Source organism: Lepeophtheirus salmonis, chromosome 14 (genome assembly GCF_016086655.4).
Source record: "Lepeophtheirus salmonis chromosome 14, UVic_Lsal_1.4, whole genome shotgun sequence".
NCBI classification, from domain to species: Eukaryota; Metazoa; Arthropoda; class Copepoda; order Siphonostomatoida; family Caligidae; genus Lepeophtheirus; species Lepeophtheirus salmonis.
The window spans coordinates 3,176,890-3,197,747 of record NC_052144.2 but is presented as its reverse complement, the minus strand read 5'-3'; the positions used below and the strand labels follow the sequence as shown (position 1 = coordinate 3,197,747).

Here is a 20,858-nt window from a genome sequence, read left to right as displayed (position 1 = left end):
TTTAGAACAAGAAATAATTAAGTATTATGTGTTTTGATTGTACTGAGTCATAGATGTCGTCGAACAGACAAACTTTAACCTTATAAACATAAAAGATAGCTACCCAAGAAATCATCTGTGCTCCTCACCGTTTTTCAAAAGCACACTCACACGTATGACATAGTCACTCGACACAGCTGTTCTCTCTAGAATGAAAGAATAAAAATAAGAGATTGCGAAGAAAATAATAATTCAGCGTTATGACTGATGACCAGGTAGTACTTTAGTTTCTAGAGCGCTCCATAGCTGAGCCTAAGCTACATGTAAAATGTCATTAATATGACTACATTGTTATTTCTTTGATCAGAAATAAAAATATAATATACATCGGGGAGTACTATATACACGCTCGATGCTACATGCAAAACGGCTGCAATATTCCATTAATATGACTACATTGCTATTTCTTAGATAAAAAATGTATCTACGGATTACATCAGACATAATTTGCTTTATTAATATAGATCCCTCCCTATTTTCAAAATTCTAATGTATCACGTTGAGGGTAGCACAATTATTGTATCTCGCAACCTTTCTCCAAAAAGAAACCGAAATGTACCAAAATCAATTGGTAGTTAGACAATTCTTCCCAACTATTTGGAAATGGTTCACAGCTTTAAAAACACTAATTCTTATTTAACCTATTAATGTTCCGAACACTGAATAGGAGAAAAGAAGGATAAACATCGACAGCTGACAACAAAATACAGTGTGTATTTTTCATTCATACAAACTTTACTTTATAAATATAGAAGATAAAGGAACATAAATATATATTTTGATTAATAATGAATAGTCACGCAACCTTATTCTCATGATGAACATACATTTATGACTTTTTTAGCATATTTGTCATAGTTGCTCTCTCTCTCTCTCTTCAACAATATGTCAAATAACCAAATTGCATATCCTTCTTTAGAAAGAACTACATTGAACTCTAAAAAATAAATTTAGTATACATATGAAGAAAAAAACAGGTTTTTACAAACTACTTACTAAAATGATTATTATATTCATAAGAAATGTTTGTTAGTGATTGATCTCTTTTATTTAGCATATTAAATTGCCTTTGTATTTAGACACATATATTATTATATATCTTTTATAGTATATATGAATTTCCTCCCTGCCCACTAAAAACAAAACAAAAAATAAACTCTCAAGGATATCGTCCATTTTTAAATGATTCCTTCAATTCAAAAGTTAATTTGATTAATATCACGAGGAGAAAATAATAATGTAATCAACCAAAATATATAACAATAATGAGAGTACAAGATATTTTATAACTTATAAGATACCTCTTTATTTAAAAATAAATAACATATATATGTATATAAATGTACAGCAAGACCACACATGATGTACATAAAAAATATAATTAATTAAATCTTTTTTTTTTTTTAAATTATATCAAAGTATCATATCACTTAACGCACTTTCAATTCAATTAAAAGCAAGGTTTTTCCATTTATTTATTCAAGAATATATTTTTTGAGTTGAGGTAAAAGTCACGAGAGGTTAAGAAAAAAATATCTTTGCTGCCAAGTATGTGGCCCGTGAGCACAAAAGCAAACTGTAATGATTTTTTCTCAAAATTAACTCTGGATTTCATTTGTATTCTTCAATGAAATTATTGGCAATTTTAATAAATTATTTAATAAATAATTTATTCTTGCTATCCCCTTGCCGCCAATACATGAAATTAGCCAAAATTGGCTATCATAATAAGAGAATGCTTTTATTTTAAAGGCCATATCAGGAATCATTAATTAAGTAAAGGTTTTAAACTACAGCTTCAATTTCTTAATTCATTCACAAAGTTGAGTTCAAAGCCTATAATTTACTCAAATATGAGCCTACCGGATGCGTAGTTGAAATTTGGACAATTATTAAAGGAGAGGAATGAGATACAACATAAAAAGAGTTGATAATTTCTTTCACCAGCTGACAGACTGTGTGTATTGTGTACAAACACCCTCAACAACAACAACAAGAAAAAAACACACACACACAATGGAAAAATGGCCTCGCTGGCTGTTCCCAGACCTAAAAAATATGCTTGCTGCTCTAATGAATAGGTTAATGCTGAAACTGAGTACTATTTTGAGGCAACAGATACAACTTTTTCTAAAAGTGGCATTGAAATGTTAGAGCGGCGCTGGAATGATTGTGTTACTCTAGATGGATATTATTATTATTGATGAATAAAGGCAATTTTGAAGAATTTGTTTTTCTTTGTTAAGCCCTCGACTTTTCATCGCATGTCTTATTTGTATAATAATGTATGACACATAACTTCATGATGACTCAGCTACCGAATATTTATACAAAAAATAGAAAAAAAAGATTGAGTAAATATTAGTACATTTTAGGTCAATTTTTGGTGAAGCAACGGACAAAGTAGAGTTATGCTTCATAATTGTTTCTTGAAGATTTGTGGAGTATAATTTTATAGTTCTACTTTGCCTTCTTGCCCAGTTCTCCAACCAAAAGACTAAACAAAAAACTATCGGTCAATTGGGAAGGCTCCATACGGCAATGAAAGATAGTTCTACTCGGCCCCTTGCTCCACCAAAAATTTACCTAATATGTATGTAACTTTTGAATCCTATTTATACATTCAATACTGAATATGTACAAGTTGCAATTCAAAAATGAAATAAAACATTTTTATAAATAGAATTGAAAGTGCTGTATTTGTATTAATCAAGGTACTCCAATGATTGAAATTCCATTAGATGGTCGAGTTGACATTTTTGTAATGAAAAATTTAGAAAAGGAAAAACTGTTACTAGGTGTGCTCTTTTTTTCCATTATTTAATCGGTCGGGGGTGGGGTTGTTAACTTCTCCCTCTGAAGTAAGCATTCTCACCTACCTTTAGAGTAAATTGTTTTAAAAATGCATATTAAGGTGAATAAATATGAATTCAAGTATAATTACAGTATTTTCCCTGCACTAACCCTATTTTAAATAAAGAAGTTTCTACTCTTTTTAGCAGCAATTCATTTTCTCTCCCCAGTATCATATAACAGGGAGCTGACAGTAACAAGGGTCTAATTCAGTAATACTATAGGGCGTGCTCCCTCGGTGTTATACCACTATTATAAAAGTTTCGAATGGCATTTCTTATCAACTGTCAATTGTTCATCTACTTTTCTACCCGTTATTAATTATTAGTATTATGAATAACATTGCTTTGTAATTAATACGAATTATCATGTTAATTTGTGTACAATTGATAATATTATTGAATGAAGAGTGCTCTCCCAGTTCTGAAAAATTAGCCAATAATTACCCCTGAATATAATTTAGTCTCTTTTGCTAAATCGTCTCTATGAGGAAAGGTTGAGAGATATAATAAATATATTAATAGATCAAAATGAAATAAATTAATCGATATATAAGTAGATTATAATTAAAATGAATGGTAATATAATAGCCAAGTATTTTTAAGTTATTCTGTTATACAACTTTCAACTTGCACACGATATATTAACCTACATGTTAAAGCAAAAAAATTTGAAACGGACAGATAGGAAAGCGATGGAAATGGACCATTATCATTTGAGAATGCTTAAAATACACGATATGTGGTTGTTTATGTTAGAAAGACACGGGATGTGACTCTATAAAATATCCCTTTTGTAAGTGTGTAAAAAAAAAAATCCAAAAACCAAGTACCATTTTTCCTTTATGCATTTCAAAGTCCAATGAAGGATGAGTTAAATGTTTTTTTTTGTTTATTACAATTATATATTTTTATAGTAGGGCAAAGGTAGATTTAATTATACGATGCGACAAAACGGATATGAAAAGCTATGGAAGATTCATCATTCATGCTTTCAAAATAATTCTTTGTTTGATGACTATCGATATTATTTTAACATATTAGAAGAAAAATAAACTACAATAAGGGGGTAATTATTTCAGTATTAATAATCGCCGTACAATATGAATGCAATTGGTGACTAAACAAAGACAATTTAAAAAATGGTTTTCATATAATAAATTCAAGATGAATAAAAGAACAGAGCTGAGAGATTCCAATCTCAAGTCGTACTTAAATTTCATTAAACATCAACTCCAGACTCGATTGGACTCGGTTTGCCTTAACTTTAGTGGGATCACATTTTAGAACAGCAGTCCTTAAAGAGAGGTGATTTACTACCGTCGTTCTAGTGAATAATTATTGTTCATTAAAGATTATGATTAAATTTTGAAATAACTTGTAAGCAGCATTTTAACAGAACGGAGTGGAATTCTTCAACTACACAATTCTTTGGACTATTTTTTAATAGAAAAAAAAAAGTTCATGATACTTTGGAAGTCTATCTTAAAATGAGAGATTTTCAAAGTATCATTCACTCATTTCTAATTGGATTTGTGAACTGAAAAGCCATAAACCCCTAAACTCACTCAGTTGTAATTATTTTAAAATTACAGTAACCTGACTATGGAACTACTACAGCTTGAACCCTCCCCCCTTCATTTACACTCACTACAAAAAATGAAGTTTCAACACTCATAAAACTGTCATTCCATTATTATATTTTTTTCATGTTGATAATTTATGGTTCACCTCTATAGGTATACATATATTATTATGAACTAACCAGTGTGAATGTGTAAAGAAGTTCATTACTCCAATGCAACACAACACCAAGGGACGACGATTCATTGATTGAGAAGGGGGGGGGGAGGGAATATCCTTTACATAAAAGGGCCTTTTTTGAAATTGTAGATAGAATTGAAATCCCTTCCATTCAAGTTATATAATTCATTTTTTACTCATACACAGTGATCTATAAGTTGTTCATAGATATATTATTCAATATTTCACAAGGCCGTCTGTTCCTAATGCAATTCTTTTAAAATTTATATATATCTGGAAATCAGCATTATATTTATCGGATAAAAGTGACTGTAATCTACATTTTGTTTCATAGTAGGCTCATAAGTATTCTTGAATCAATTTAAGAATATCAGGTATCAAAACAGTAGCTCTACTCAATCCAGTCCGGATTATTTTGTAAGATCTTAAGACCAGAGCTGTATGTTACTCAATTCTAGAGTTGTATTTGAGTTATATTGTATGAAATAAAACTCATCTCAGAACTATATGGACTCGGGCTTGGAAAATGTGGATTCGAATACAGCTTCGGAGTTTGATTCAAGTCCACAAAAAATGATAAAGAACGAATTACTCGCAAATGATGTGACTCGAAAGGTACTATTTTATTTAGCTCGATAGGAAACATTGACCCAACTAAATCGAGTCATCATAAGTCCGAAATCTGATTCAAATCCTGCAACTCGAGTGTACCCATCAAATCGTTAGAAACTTCACAATATTTTGTAGACACACTCTCTCCCTCTTATCTGACCACCATCTACAAAGATACTTAAAAATTTATATGCATTAAAAATATCAAGAGAGAAATATAGCCCATAAGTTAGGTAGGTACTAATCAGGAGTCAAAACCCTCCTTCATTTAACTGAGTGAGTGAAGATAGATACCATTATTTTAAACCTCATGGCATAGACATATATACATATCACGAAGACTTAACGAGCAATGGTTATGTTTTTTTTTCTCCACTATCTTTTTTTGGGGGTAAAAAAACCCTCCAAAATTTATTGGTCAGTCTCTCTTGTTACATATTTTGTGTGTTAGGCGTTAAACCCTTTACTTTACTTAATAACAACAACCCAAAGATGGAAGTGGTAAAAAATAAAAATAATAATGTCTGAGCCATGTATAAATAATAATAGGAACCTTTCTTCTCTACCAAATTAGGAGGACCTTACTTAGTAGTAGGTAGGGGAATGATAATGGATTTTTTCTCCTTTACAAAATAGAGACTTATTATAAAATGTGATTATAAAACACAGTTCTGAGTCATCATCATTATTATGCAATGAACACAACACACAGCGATTACGACACTTTAGAGAGAGTGGGGTAACACATACCATATATGTTAAGTAGAGTGTAGGTACATTATCGTGAGTGTAGAGTAGGCTATTATTAACAACTCATTCAAAGCTCCAAATGACTGTAAAAACTTGATCAATATTAAAAATCAAATTATGTATTGCTCGGGGATGAGCAAATTAAGAAAAACATGTATAGCCGCAAAATGGCGCAGATGTACAAAGTTGTCAAAATACAAATAGTGTATTCATGACGGGTCAGCATTGTTGATGTCTGCCATTTTGTCCCCTAAACAACAAAAGTTTTATAAGACAATATGAAGGTCAATAGTGAATTATTGGATGTCAAAATTGGACCAACAACTAAAAGGACTTAAACCTCACTGTTTATCAAAAATATATTCCTCTAATGCATAATTTTATTATATACCTAACCCTTCAATGAATTATAAATATGCTGTAACATCGTTATACAACCTTATTCACATATTGTAAATAAATATTAGCTATAATATTGGAAAGAATAAGATACTTTTCTCGTCTTAATGGATCATCAAGTCATTTTTAGTGTATATTACTTTGATTATATTCCAATATCAGTGTTTATCAGTTGCATCAGGAAATATTTATTGCAGATATGATTCTTTTTTTATTCTGAAAGCCATTTAATGGATTTTCATCAAGGATTAAAGGAAATTTGTCCATTGTATGTAGTCAAAATATCAACTTTGAACCCCAAGATGGCTTCTCCTTGAATGATGGTATAATTTATGACGTCAGTGAAAATGCTCTATAAGTATACAACCACTGGGTATGCAAACAAGCTACTAATAAGTAAACAACGTACTTTTAAGTTGCGTTTGAGCTAGAGGCTGTTTTCTCGCCATTGTGAGCAGAATTAGGAATATTTTAATAATTTCGAAACTTCAGTTACATCCCCTAGTTGGCGTTGTTGTTTTGCGGGTTTAAAAGTGCCATTGTAAGGCTGCATTCCAAGATTTATATCCTAATTTTAGTTGTTTTATGTACTATTTTATGGATCGTAAGAAAAACAGAATGTTGTTTTTTTTGCATAAAAAAGAAGTAAGTAGACTTGATACTTAAAAATGGATTGATCCATTTAGAGTTATCTTTTAAGGGAAACATTCATTCTGAACTGGACTACTACGTACATAGCTTTTTGATGCTTTTTCCGGAACGAATTAGTGTCGAGCTCTGGGGTTATACTCTATATGTTGTGTACAAATTGGTGATATTGTACATAAAGAAGTTGCAATTTGTACGTTCCACAACTATTGTTGTGTCAGTCCTTATTTATAAAGTCATCTAGAGTCGAACTATATTAGTTTTAGGGGATTGGACTGAAACTGAACTGGACGATACTTCAGTCTTCATTCCTAAATAAGGAGCGACAGAACATTACATACAACTTCTTATTCAATAAGTCTCTTGTAAAATTGGTCTTGAATAAACACGACAAAAATTATTAATAGAGATCGAGAGGAAGAGTAACAAATTGATAATATTTAAAAAAAAATATTATTATTATAATTTGGTTGCTCAAGTCGTAATGATGATAATAAAAGCCACATTACTAACACCATTTATGTAAATTACTAACTATAAATTGATGTCATCATTTCATTTTGCTCTTCATATATATTTTATCTTGTACAAGTAATAAAGAGCTGTGGATACTTATTTAAATAGGTACCAAAAAAATACATATATATTACTAATTTTCATTAAGTAAGTAAAAATTACACACTTAATATATCGAACATCATAATATAATATATTCTACATTAAAATTGATTTGTTGGTTGCATGTTACAGCTTGAACAAGTGTACCGAGTAATTTAGCTATAAATAGACTTCATTAATATTAAAGGCTAACAGAAGCTAATAATTAATTCATGCCATTATAAAAAAAATTTAGACACGCTTCTGTCAATTCCTGAGTATTGATGTCCAAAAAGTTAAAAAAAATCAACACATCTTTCAACAACAAAACGGATGAAGAAAGGGATGTTCAATACTTCGCCTTAAACTATTTTACATCAAGGATATTTTTCCTTACTATATATTCAAAAAATGAGGTTTATAAGACGTTACTGCTTATTTTTGGTTGAAATTAATGTTTCTTTTAATTTGTTTATTAAAAAAAATGTAATGTTTATTACTATAAAACACATTCAAGTGTTGTTTTCTATTAAAAAAGTCTTGGAAGTATGCTCCCACCTTATATTAAGCTTATTCGTCAATCTTCGAGTATTTTCCAATATGAATAATTCATCATGTCTAATAATAATTGATAACGGAAAAGTGATTCGCACTTCTTCCATACGAATCCTTGTCGTGTTTGTTATTCTAATTGTATCAAATTTTTTTGTCCCTGCTTCGAGCTTATTATATAATGAGATTTCGATAGTATATATGCCAAAGTACCTAGCGCCGAAAAAAAAGTAAGTTGAAATAACACAATTTCAACCCCTAGGGCAGTGATTCCCAACCGGAACTCTGTCGAGTTTATAAATATATGTCTTTTTTTTTAAAAAGGTCATCAAGAAATTATTTTACTAAAAAGGTCATAAAAATTGTATTTTGTAAAAAATTAGATGCTTCATCAAATAACCGTACGGATCAGCAGTAAGGAAAAGGTTGGAAATCACGAGATATTAATAAAATATCTCCTGAATGTATAAAAAAAAAAAAAAAAAAAAAATTATACAATAAGCCCAACAAATTAAACTATGAGCCCAACAAGAACTTATATTTTTACCCCTGCGGGCAAAGCCTCAATGTCACTCTCCATCTTTTATTACCACAATCACTAGTTATTACTTAATACTTAAATGTTCTTTCTTCAAAAATAAATAATAATGATAACGGCTTTGGAAATTAAAAAATCCCTCATCAGATTGTCCGGCTTTCTAGAACATATTTTACATATAGATCTCTGGAAATCACTGCTATAGTGTTTGAGATGTGGTAAATCAAACCGGAGATTTCAATGGTATTTATTCTGTTCACAGAACCTCTGAAGTACCCGGATTCAAATATGTAGTCAATAACAGACTCAAAAACGATGTAAAGCAGGAAAATAACTCGCACATTGTAAATATTTCATGTATAAAAAGTCTACTTGAGGAAATAATTATGGAATTCAAATGAAATATAATATATATATATATATTATATGAAAAGATAATTAGGGAAATACGTAAATATTTTTACGTTTTCTTTACCAAAAATATACTCAAATATGTATTGTATATAACATTTCCTTATTTGTCTTTGCAGTACCTAATTTTCTTCTACTTTTGGAAGGAAGTATGTGGAACCGATATATTAATATGTATGTAGTAGTAGTTGTATTAATATTCCAACTGCTAGAAAAACTTCCCCAGTTTTTGTTATTCTTTATTTTTTTGCCTCATGTTTTTTATAATACAAAACTAGGTTAGGAGAAAGCCATATTCGAAGGAGAAGAAGGGAGTGAGGGAAGGAAGGAAGGAGAAGACTCAGTCATCTCATCTCATCATCCTCATAGCACAGAACGCAAACTGCATATTTATGATTCCTTCTTAGTTAAAAGGAGAAGAATGAACAGTTTCATGTCACTGTTTTACTTGGGTAGGTAGTATGTGTACCTAATACATTTTGGGCGTTGTTGCTACAAGATCTTTCCAAGACACAAAAACTGATATGGGATAATCATGAAGAAACAAAATTTATATACGTGAAAAGAGCATTTCTGGGACAGATATGAGAGCCGTACATATAGAGGGTGATCTAAAATGTTTCCAACCCAAGAAAGATATAAGAAATTTTTCTTAATTTTATTTTTGAACACAGTCTCTTTGTAACTCTACACAGTTTTCCCAGGGATGCTCCTATCTCTGTAAGCCGTCCAAATAGTACTCGGGGTTTTTCTCTGCAAAATAATTGTTCACAAGACACTTTCTGTTTTTGCTCCCTTACTCCGAGTTGGATTGACTTAAACGCGTGAAATGTTAACAAAAAAAGCCTTTATATGTCTGATATTGTAAAAAAAAAAAAAAAAAAATTGAATGACAGCTCGATGCTCGATTTTATCCATTTTCACAAAAAAACTCACATGAACTCACTGTTACATAACAACTGTGCGTTCAAAATGACTGACACTTTGGTGAGTAACTGGCAACAGATGCTAGATAGATGTGACTAGCTTTTATTTACAAGTGCTGTCATCTTCAGGTTGAGGTCGGAAAAATTTACGACCCCCTCGTATATGTACGAATTTCCCGCCTATCAATAGAGTATGTTTTTAAGGCATGAACAGGCTGTGAAAATATTATCTGATATGAATATGGAACAACGGTTTTCCAACCATGAGGATAATTAAAAAAATAAATAAATAGCAAATCAATATTTTTACTGGTAAAGCCTCATTCATTGAAGACGGACATACTAAAAGGAGTTTGACACCAATGGTGTTGAGAATAGGACAGAGAAAAACTTAAGAATCGATTCCAATATCAAAACAACTGTTTCCAGAACTTTTTATTTATTCAACAATGCAATAAACAAAGTATACAAAGTTATACATATACTCATCGTTTATCCCATGATTAGTAAACCAGGATCTGTATAGCACAAATTGTACAGTATCTCATGCAATCTTATCAAAACCATGTGAGCAATAATTTACAACCCAAAGTTTATTTAAAGTAATGAATATTTCATAAATTTTTTTATCTTAAATGAAAGTATATCATTATAATAATTACAAATTATAATTTTTGGAAATCCTTAACTAATTTTTCTAAAATAAATTAAATATATCACTATCATCTAAGAATAAAAGCTTTTGTCATCTCTAGAATGTAAATTTGCCAGGGAAGTCTATTTTTAAAGCTTGGAATCATGGCTGGGTTCTAGAATTTATTCTAACCTGCACACTACCGTATAGAAGAATCCTGATTACCCCCTCATAATAGATAGCGCCTTTATAGACAATGCATGTCATTTATGAGCATTGTATAAGATTTTTCATAAATCCAAAAATAAGATACATTAATTCAGTTTGCTCAGAATAATAACAAATTACTTAAAGACCATACAAAAAGTAAGAACGCAAATTTTTGGCATTCTTTGCCCAATCTCCTTCCCCATGTTCGCATTTGACACATACATATATGTACGTAATTTATTAGAGCTTTTGTTTTGCAATTTCCAAACCCCTCCTACCTGCATACGTACTTTGTACATGGACTATTATAGTTCTTCGACTAGGTTTTATAAAGTTATGTATAACAAATCATGGTTCTGATTGTCCATTATTAGGGAAGTGAATATTGGCAAAATTGAGGTGAGCGTAAATTAAAAAAAATATATATATTGGTAACAGCATTGCCCGGAGTTATTAGGCTCTTGAGGAACAGACAAACTTTGTTTTATTAATATAGAAGATAACCCCCAAGTAATCCTCAGTGATATTCTACTTTTTTCAAGAGCACGTAATTACTCAATAAAGTTATCTCCTCAAGAATGAAATAGAAATTATGGCAGCTTGAGATTTTTTTTAAAAATGAGTCAACAACTCATATTTTATACAACTCTATCTAGACTCATATAACTCAAATATACTTCCTTTCCGTTTTTTAATACTACGGCACGCTCGATGTTACATGCAAACCACCTGTTAGATTTTATTAATATTACTACATACTTATTTCTTAGATCAACAATGTCACTCCGGATTACATACAGACATGATTTGTTTTATTAATATAGACTACTCCCTATTCTTGAAATTTATAATGTATTACACGACGTGACCACCTCTATTATACCTTGCAACCTTTTATCCGTAACCCCCCACTTTTCTAACGAAAAGTGACCAAAATGATTTGGCAATTAATCAATTCTACCCAGCAAGTTGGGAATGGTTCACAGCTTATAATAAACTAATTTGAATTCGACCAATCAATTGTCAGATTTGGTCAAAAGACGCATACACATCAATAGAGCATATTTTTATGTTATTAAGGTAAAACCGTGATCAAGAAGTACTATAGTTTATACTGATGTCTGACAGCAGATATGTTGTCTCTCGAAGTTACCATATTTTGTATGACGTTTTCTCAGGCGTGGGTTTGACGCTCACCGCAAATTAGACAATGTTTCCATTCATTATACGTAATAAAACTTAATTTGGAACTTCCAAATAAGTACACACTGATTCAATGTATCAAGATTAGAAATTTGAATACACTCACCATTACTCCAGAAAAGTATGGCTAAAAAACAAAACAAAAATATGGACTCAACTGCAGTCATAATGAAGAAAATGCAGGAAGAGAAAGAAAGAGATCCCCTGACAAAGATTTATTTCATATTTTTTTTTCTAAATAATAAAAAATATTATGCATAGAACCCGACTCCAAATACATACATTTATGTACTTTTTGTTATTGTTTTTGTTATTTTTTGCAAAATAGAAATTAGAGCACTTTTTCCAAAAAAAAAACCTTTGAAAATTACATATATATAATTTATTAGGCCCTACATAGTATAATATGTACTATGTTAACTCCTAATCTGTCTTTTAACTAACACACACACAGAGAGAAAAAGAGAGGGAAACATTTGCAAAAAAACAAAACAAATGGTACAATACCGTAAAATATGTAACATATTAAATTAGGTAAAACATTATAACCACAAAAAAATAAAATGTAAAAAATGTATTTTAATTCCGCATTTCTCCTCTCTCATATTCATTGTACCTAGGAAAATAAATGTGTAGGGAAGGGATCTTGATTGTATGTAGATTTGTATGGAGAGACGCGTAATCTAATAAGTAGTAAAATTAAATAAATTGTAGTCCAATTAATTTTATGATAGAAAAAAGTACGTAGATATCTACGATCCGGAAATCCAAAATTACCTCACTCTTTGCAATGTACAATAAAAGGTACATATGTATATAATACGATGGCTATGGACTCACGATTTTGCTTTTTTCTCCGGGCTTGGACTCGAGGACTCTCGAGTTTGCTATTTTTTTTAGAAATCATCTAAATTTAGCGCGAGCCCCGAGTCCTTCCTTCTATTTAGTATTATTCATAAAAGTTTATCATGATCCCCGTTACTCTGGAAAAAGAGAATTGTTCAAAAATTTCAGGCTAGCTCAAGAAAATAGCATTGAAGGATGCAATCATCAATGCCGAGAAGGGACCTCAACTCCGAAACAAAAAAAAGGATTTAATGCTATAAACGAAAGATACTTCCATGTATTCAATCGGACTTTTGTGGCCTTGCAGGTGAGTGTCGAACGATTGTTATCTACTGTGACATTAATTTTAAGTGACCAGAGGGCATAAATGAAGGAGGATCTTATTATGAAATCATTTTCTTCAGAATAAACTGAGATATGTAAATACTGGTTTGTTGTTTTGTCTTATATAGTATATGTAAATATACATAATCGAAACGAAAAAGTTATTTTTCATTTAATTATTACCTTACGTTTTTATTCTAATTAAAACTACATTACTTAAGTTTCTATTACACAACTCCTTTTGTATGTGGATTGTCATAGTGTTCATCAATATTGTAATAAACGTATGTATACATCTATCCAAGTGCTTGACTGGCCAGATTCGGAACTCAGACTTGAAATTCCAGTTAGACTCGAAACTTGATTATTAATTTCAAGTGGAATGATGACTCGGACTCACCCTGAAATTTCAGCAAGTCCACAATACTATACTTTAATGAGACCAAGTTGTAACTTATACTGTAAGCAGATTGTAGAATGAAAAACTCGGTCTTAGTCAGAGTTAAATCCGAGTTCAAATATTTCTTAATCGATTCTGATATAATAATAAAAGTTACTCCGTAACCGAACTTTGACAATTATTATTTTTGTAAGTCAAGGCTTGTTTTATTTTTTTTTTTACAGCCCTTCTGTAGACCTTTCTATTATTTAATGCACCCTAGAATACACATTCTAAATAATTGTTATTCGAATTTATTCAATATATAAAAATACAATGGTATGTCCATCATTGCATTATCACGTCGTTACCTCTATTGTATCACGCAACATTTCTTCCAAAAAGAAACAGAAAAAAACCCCAAAAATTCGTAGTTGGCCCATTTTTCCAACTATGGAATTATTATTATAATTTTTAACAGCTTAACAATAGTTCAACCAATCAACGTTCAGAATATTGATTAGGGTGAATGATAAAAATGCACAAACATCCACAGCCGACAACAAAATACCCTCCTATTATACTCATCAAAAGTAGGTAGATTAGTCATTTTTCATTTAAAATGCTTCATCTCATTTATTGACTACAGTTCATAAAATTTGCCTACAGAAGGTACATGCAACTTGAACACAATCCCAACTTGGTCTCAATGGTCTGTATAAACCATTTAACTATAGATTCTATGTTATTTTACTACTTTCCTTTGTTCCTACAAAACATACAGAAAACGAATATGTTAATTGAATCTAAGTCTGGAGACATATGAAGATGACTGGTGGACCAGGCAAAGTATCAGACTCCCCTCCCTTCCCCTTTTTTATTTTGCTACGACAGTATCAGATTAATACCTACAAACCCTTGCTGTCTCCTCTCTGAGTAGCAACATCCCCACCACTTCTGTATTATGCCACTTCCGTCTCTTCTAAATAACAACAACCTACATAAGTAATAATCGATATCCTTAACAACTCTTTCAAACTAAGGCTTTTTATTATGTATGTAGGATATCCATACTCTTCCCTTTAAAAAAATGGAGTGTTAAAAAAGTTACAGCAACTCTACTAACCCTATCAATCATCAAATGGACCTCCAGAACGATAATGCACCTCCTATAGGGAACAATTATATATAGTTCTATATGAGTGCAGGACCATTTTGAATTTTGACTCTTATCGAGTTATAACATCATATCCAATATGTATGATCTAATCAAAAGAAAATCTAACGTATTGTTAGATTTAAAATGAAAGCATATAAAATCGTTGTTCCCAGATTCTGTGACGTTTTGATTAAGTATATATACCTTGATTCAAAGCTCATGTTTCAATAGACAAGCCAATATATACTTTGATATTTGAAACGTATTCAAATATATATATAGGTATATATATTTAAAAGCATATAATTTAACGAATAAATATTCGTATTAAATAATCTTGTTATACCAACATATTATATTCAAGATCCTCTCTCTCTCTCGCAAATCACTTTAAACAGGATCTACATTTTCTTTTTCTTTAAAACAAAAACTAAGGTAACAAAATGCAAAAATAAAACATTCATGAAAATTACTTGCCTAATTGGCACACCTTTCTTTCTATTTCTGAGAAAGGATTTGAAATCATCATCATCATCATATAAAAATAAATTTAAAATCAACAAATGATACTAACATGAATCAAATTATCTAATGGATAATTAATTAATAACTACAACTATGTACATATTCATAAGGAGGTTATCATGCAGCAAAAAATAGAAAGTTGAATGAATATTAAAAGTATTCATTCACCTTTTCCTTTAATCGACTCAAAAGTCAACATACTGTATGTAATGAAAGGAAAAAGAAGGATTATGTGAAATTAATTAACTTTGTAGGAATACGCTTATATAGAAATACATATTATATATATATATATTTGCAAATAAGTAATTGAATTTTCCTTAAGTAAACAAATAAAAGAATCAATTAGGGGAAAATTAGCCTAAAGATAAACAAACTTCCAGACTACTCTCCTCAATCACCAATATAATTCTGTTTATGGCTGCTTCAGGTCTCTTTCTCTTTCTACAGAAGTTATTGTGTAGACTAAACTTTTAACCTCATTAAACAAGTTATCCAATTAGTTATTAGTATTAGTCGTCTGTTCATTAAAAACATAAATCAATCAGTTGGAGAGCTGAATGGATGGATGGGATCAAATAAGGCTACTATAATTTAAGTATTTATATACTGTATAATATTCATGTTTATTGGGAATACATATTATTTAAAGTTTTAATAATAATGGATGATCACAACAAAGAGCTCTCTATCTATCTACCACTCTAACAACAACATTTTTATACATATGTATGTTAACTCTCATTCGATTGTACTAAAATGGATTTTGATGGAAGAGGTTTTTGGTAGCGTGTGTTGTACTTTATACATATTCATTGTCTATGTTGCTATCAAATATTCATAAAAGTACATATTAAATATTTGTAGTAATATATTCTTTTTAATAACTATTGATCAAATAATTATAATATGTACTTATTAATAGAGCTTTTCAAGTAACGTCGGCTATTTTTGGGGTTTAAACAACCAAGTTTTATAATATTAAAAACCCCTTTTCATATATATATTAAACAAAATAGTGAACAAATAAAAGGACTTGAACCTAGCAGTCTATCAAAAATTTATACTTTATTGCCTAGTTATATTTTATATCTGATCCAGAAATGAATTAAAAATATGTTATTATATTGTTGTGCAATCTTATTTCCATATTGTAGATCAAAATGAAATATTATATTAGAAAGAGCAAGGTATTTTTCTCTAATTATCCTACTTTCCGCGTACATTATCAATCAAAAAATAATAGAAGTTTAGACATTGTAATATGGATTTTCAGTACATATTACTTTGATTATATTCAAATATTACTGTTTATCATTGGCATCAAGTAGTATTCAATGCAGGAGTTAAGTTTTAATATTTAATTAATAAAGCCATTTGATGTATTCAATATCCTTCAATTAGGAGGCAATTTATGACGTCAGTAAAAACTCTATACAGCCAGTCAAACAAATATCCCTCATTATATCCTAGCGATATTAGACTATAAGTACAGAATGAGTGAATGGTCCAAATGAATGTAGGTATATGTTCAATGTTCATATTCACCACACTTTCAATTGTCAAAGGAGACCCCCACAAAAGAGTTAGGTACTACACAAATTGACTTTTAAATATGTACAATATAATATGAATTTGTTTTTTGTTATTTTTGTATGGCATGGGGTATCCTTAGTCAAATGCAGTGACTCATATACCTATGAACCAATCTCTCTCTCTCACTCACCAGGGGTGGTGGTAGTAACACATTGGGAGATTAAAAGAGGCGCCAATGGACTAAGGGATTTAACAGAATATGTACATTGTACCTACACAACATAATATTATGTAATATCTGGTGCTTTCACACAAAAGTAATATTCAAAAGAAACTTCGCAATTTTTATACATATATTACATACTTCTTTAATGCATAAATTATATGGCTCAATATTTCATAGACATATTATTATGACCTAATATATTCAAATTTATAGAAAGGATGAATATTCACAAGGAAAGTTTTAAATTATTTTTAATTTCAATAGAGCATGGTTGTCAAACTCAAGGCCCATGAAGTAACTATATTTGCTTCAATTTATTCTATTATATAGTGACATATGGTCCTTAAGAGGGCAATCGTAATATGCTTGTGGGCTTCAGTCACAATGGGTTTGACAACCCTGGTGGGGAGCCCTCATTTGGCTTAGATATATTCTTCCAAGCGTATAGAATACATCATATTACTTTTCTTTATTTTAAACCCTTCAAAAGTTTATTAAGAATTTAATAGAACTGAAAGATGATCATTAATTAAGTGAAAATACACAGATAATCCAGACTCCCATTTTTATGACCTTTCGTACTGTGCATACTATGTAATATCTATGCATTTAAATGTATTATAGGGACAGTATTTAAATGTGGTGTCAGGATTGAATTGTACGAGGATTCATTTTTCGCATGATTCTTAAAGCATTATACTAAGGATTATTAGTATATATATTTTTGCCGGGGGGAGAAGGGGATGGGTTTTGGTTTAAAAAAAAGTATGTTTTCAATTTCTAAATAAATTTGCTCCGCCCCAGGACTTGATCAAATGACCTTCTTTAGACAAAAAATTATCTCTCTTAAAAATTAAAATTTTGTCAAGGAAAATATTCCTTCATTTCTCGGAGAGCTATACGGAACTATGTGGTGAGATCTTCATACCCTGATAAAAGGGGCCAACTGTGCACACCCGGCTTACTCACTCCATCATCATTCTCATATTCATAGTAAATGGAACCATATGTCTATATACATTTGATTTGCTATTGTTTGATGATGGATACGAGAGTAGAGCAATGTTCTTCATTTTTTTCCATTCAAATATTATCTTATACACATTTTGTGCAAAAAAAGAAGAAAAAGTCCGTAGACAAGAGTCATAAATGGCAAACATCTGCATCCCATTTATTTATTCGTTTCATCTCTTTGTAGTATTATATATATACATTACACATGAAGAGGAAATATAAATTCAATTTTCACAGCCAATCAATAATTTTCATCGCATTACTCCTAAACATTGACAAAACTTTATTACACTTCGTTTCTGACATGAGCGCAAAGACCTTCGTTCTGATATATCCTACAAAATCCCTCCTATATATATATTTATGAGTGACATAAAATCATGAATTCAAAAAGCGATAAATTGACATCCATCACGGATGAACGCCCCGTGATCTCCTTGCATCAACAACCCATTTCTTACCTCTATCTCACTGATGAATACTATTACTTCTCCTTCTAGTGTTTGCTTAATCAAGAATAATAATTCACTATTTTTATCTTTATAATAAACGACAACTCCTCATTCACACATTTTTATTTTAATTAAATATTTCACGTATATAAATAAATGACAAAACCTCGAAAGAAGGAATAAGAGCGTGCCCTCCTTTCTCGTTACTATAATAGAACGTGACTGATGAGAAATTCAATTATTTTTCTTAGTATACAGAGATAGAAAGGAAGACTCAAAATGATAGACTCAGGGCGTGGCGCTCCCTCTTTTTTTTTTGCTGGAGCATGCCGGCGAGTGCGCTCAGAATTATTGAGAGAAGAGTAAATATCCCCAGAGATTGCTCACAGTTATTATACTGTACTATGCTATACTGTTATTGTTATTATTTAGTTCAAAATCATCATGATGAACGCGCCTGCGAGGGTGTTTCTTTTCCCCCTTTTTATAATAATTTGAAATTTGTTTTGTTAGTATAGAAGAAAAAGAGCTTTACCGTCCATACTGTTCTATATACATATTACTAGTGAGGGGTCCATGTTGTTCGTAAAAAAAAGGAGACTGAATTCTTCTCTCTTTTCTTTTCCCTTTTATTATAACACGCGCCTGATCACTTATTATTTAACGGGATTTTCACCGTACAAAAAATATTGTACATGCTATTTTTAATATATTGTATACATAATATATTATTTATTGTCAATGAAAAGAATGAAACATATTTTCGCATAATTTTATCTTATTTAACATTACCTTTGTTTATTATAATATAATATAATTCATATTATAAACAAAGAAAGAAGTACTTAGCTATAAAGGGGTGTCCGCAGGGTTTGGGCGGGAAGGACTGTAGCCCTTTCTTTGTAAGGATATTTTTTTTGAAGGATTTATTTTCTAAAGAAAGGTCATTCCATCAAATGACCTTATGGAATAATTTTTTAAATCCAAAATCAAAGGCAAAAAATAAATATATATATATCTATAGTACATTATAATAATTGAAGAATAAATCAGAGCCTCTTTGTAAGAAGCAAGTAATTTGATCTACTAAAATTGTTGTCAAAACATAAAAAATCAATGCTTGTATGTTGATTGAGCGCTTAGAATGATAACAAAAAGAGAATTGAAGGTCATACAAATGTATTTTTTTTTCTTCCGACTTCCAGGGAAGTTATATCCTGACTCATCCTTTATTTTCATCATACAGGAGTGCCAATTGGGCAAATAACAGTGATGATTATTTGATGAACACAAAATATGAAGCCTCATCATTTCGAATCCTGCACTTGAACTATGAACAAGTAATTATTCATATGCAATCCTCGGAAAACGTGAGAAATTTATTCATCGTTTTTTTTTGTTTTGTTTTTAGTTTGTAATTATTATGAATATCTAAACGATTCTAATCAATTTGTTCCCTTTAACACTTTCACTTTCTCAATATATCCCCCCCCTCCTTCTCTTGTAATAAAAACCTATTTATGAAAGTGTGAGTCGCAAATATTTATTTATTGATTAATTATTATGAGAGAAGTTGCTAGGATTTTTGATTGTAGGGTTCTAAATATATTTTTCAAAGTTTCCGACTAATGTCACATTTGAGTTCTTTTATAAAAAAATAAAATAAATAGCAGAATACCTTTTTGGTTCTCTTAAAATAATAAAGGGCCCTTTTGATGAATAATTTAGTTCATTTTTAATAGAATAACTTTTTTTTAGAAAGTGATTTATATAATATTTAAAAAAAGTTTTTTGGGTCCTTTTCCTACTTTACCTTCATATATTTAATTAAATGACACTTTTTTTTATAAAGTATTATTTCTAAAAAGACATTTTTTCAGAAACAAAAATAGTATTCTAACAATGTATGCACACAATGCCCGTCGTTAGGGGTCATGTTGAATCTTGTGCCGGTTCAAATGTAGAACCACGGTCTAGTCTAGTCCTTAAAGAAGGTTAAATTGATACCTCGTGAATTAATTGAGGGTGTTTTTTCTTTTTTTGTAATTATTCCTTTACATAACAGAATAACTTATATAACTAAGTAACAATGTATGTAATATGTTCGTATTATATTTTTTGCAAGATATGTACAATAATCTTTATACATATCTCATATATCTTATTTGGCTTAATAAACAATCGACATTTTGAGGAAAAATACCAAGGACGGACAGTTGTTGCGACCGACAGTCCTAAGACGGGACTAGCCGGAACTGAATA

At 30.4% G+C, this 20,858-nt stretch overlaps 1 protein-coding gene across 2 annotated transcripts in view; it reads right to left on the bottom strand.

Moving 5' to 3' along the window:
* The window catches only part of LOC121129003 (uncharacterized), a 67,053-nt gene extending 48,230 nt beyond the window's left edge, over positions 1 to 18,823 (bottom strand). The window contains exon 1 of one of the 2 annotated variants that reach the window (XM_040724642.2): positions 18,606 to 18,823. The gene's annotated coding sequence lies outside the window, so the exon portion shown is untranslated. The remainder of the gene's footprint in view (positions 1 to 18,605) is intronic. The other variant, XM_040724643.2, reaches the window with a different exon arrangement.
* Positions 18,824 to 20,858: the final 2,035 nt, after the last annotated feature.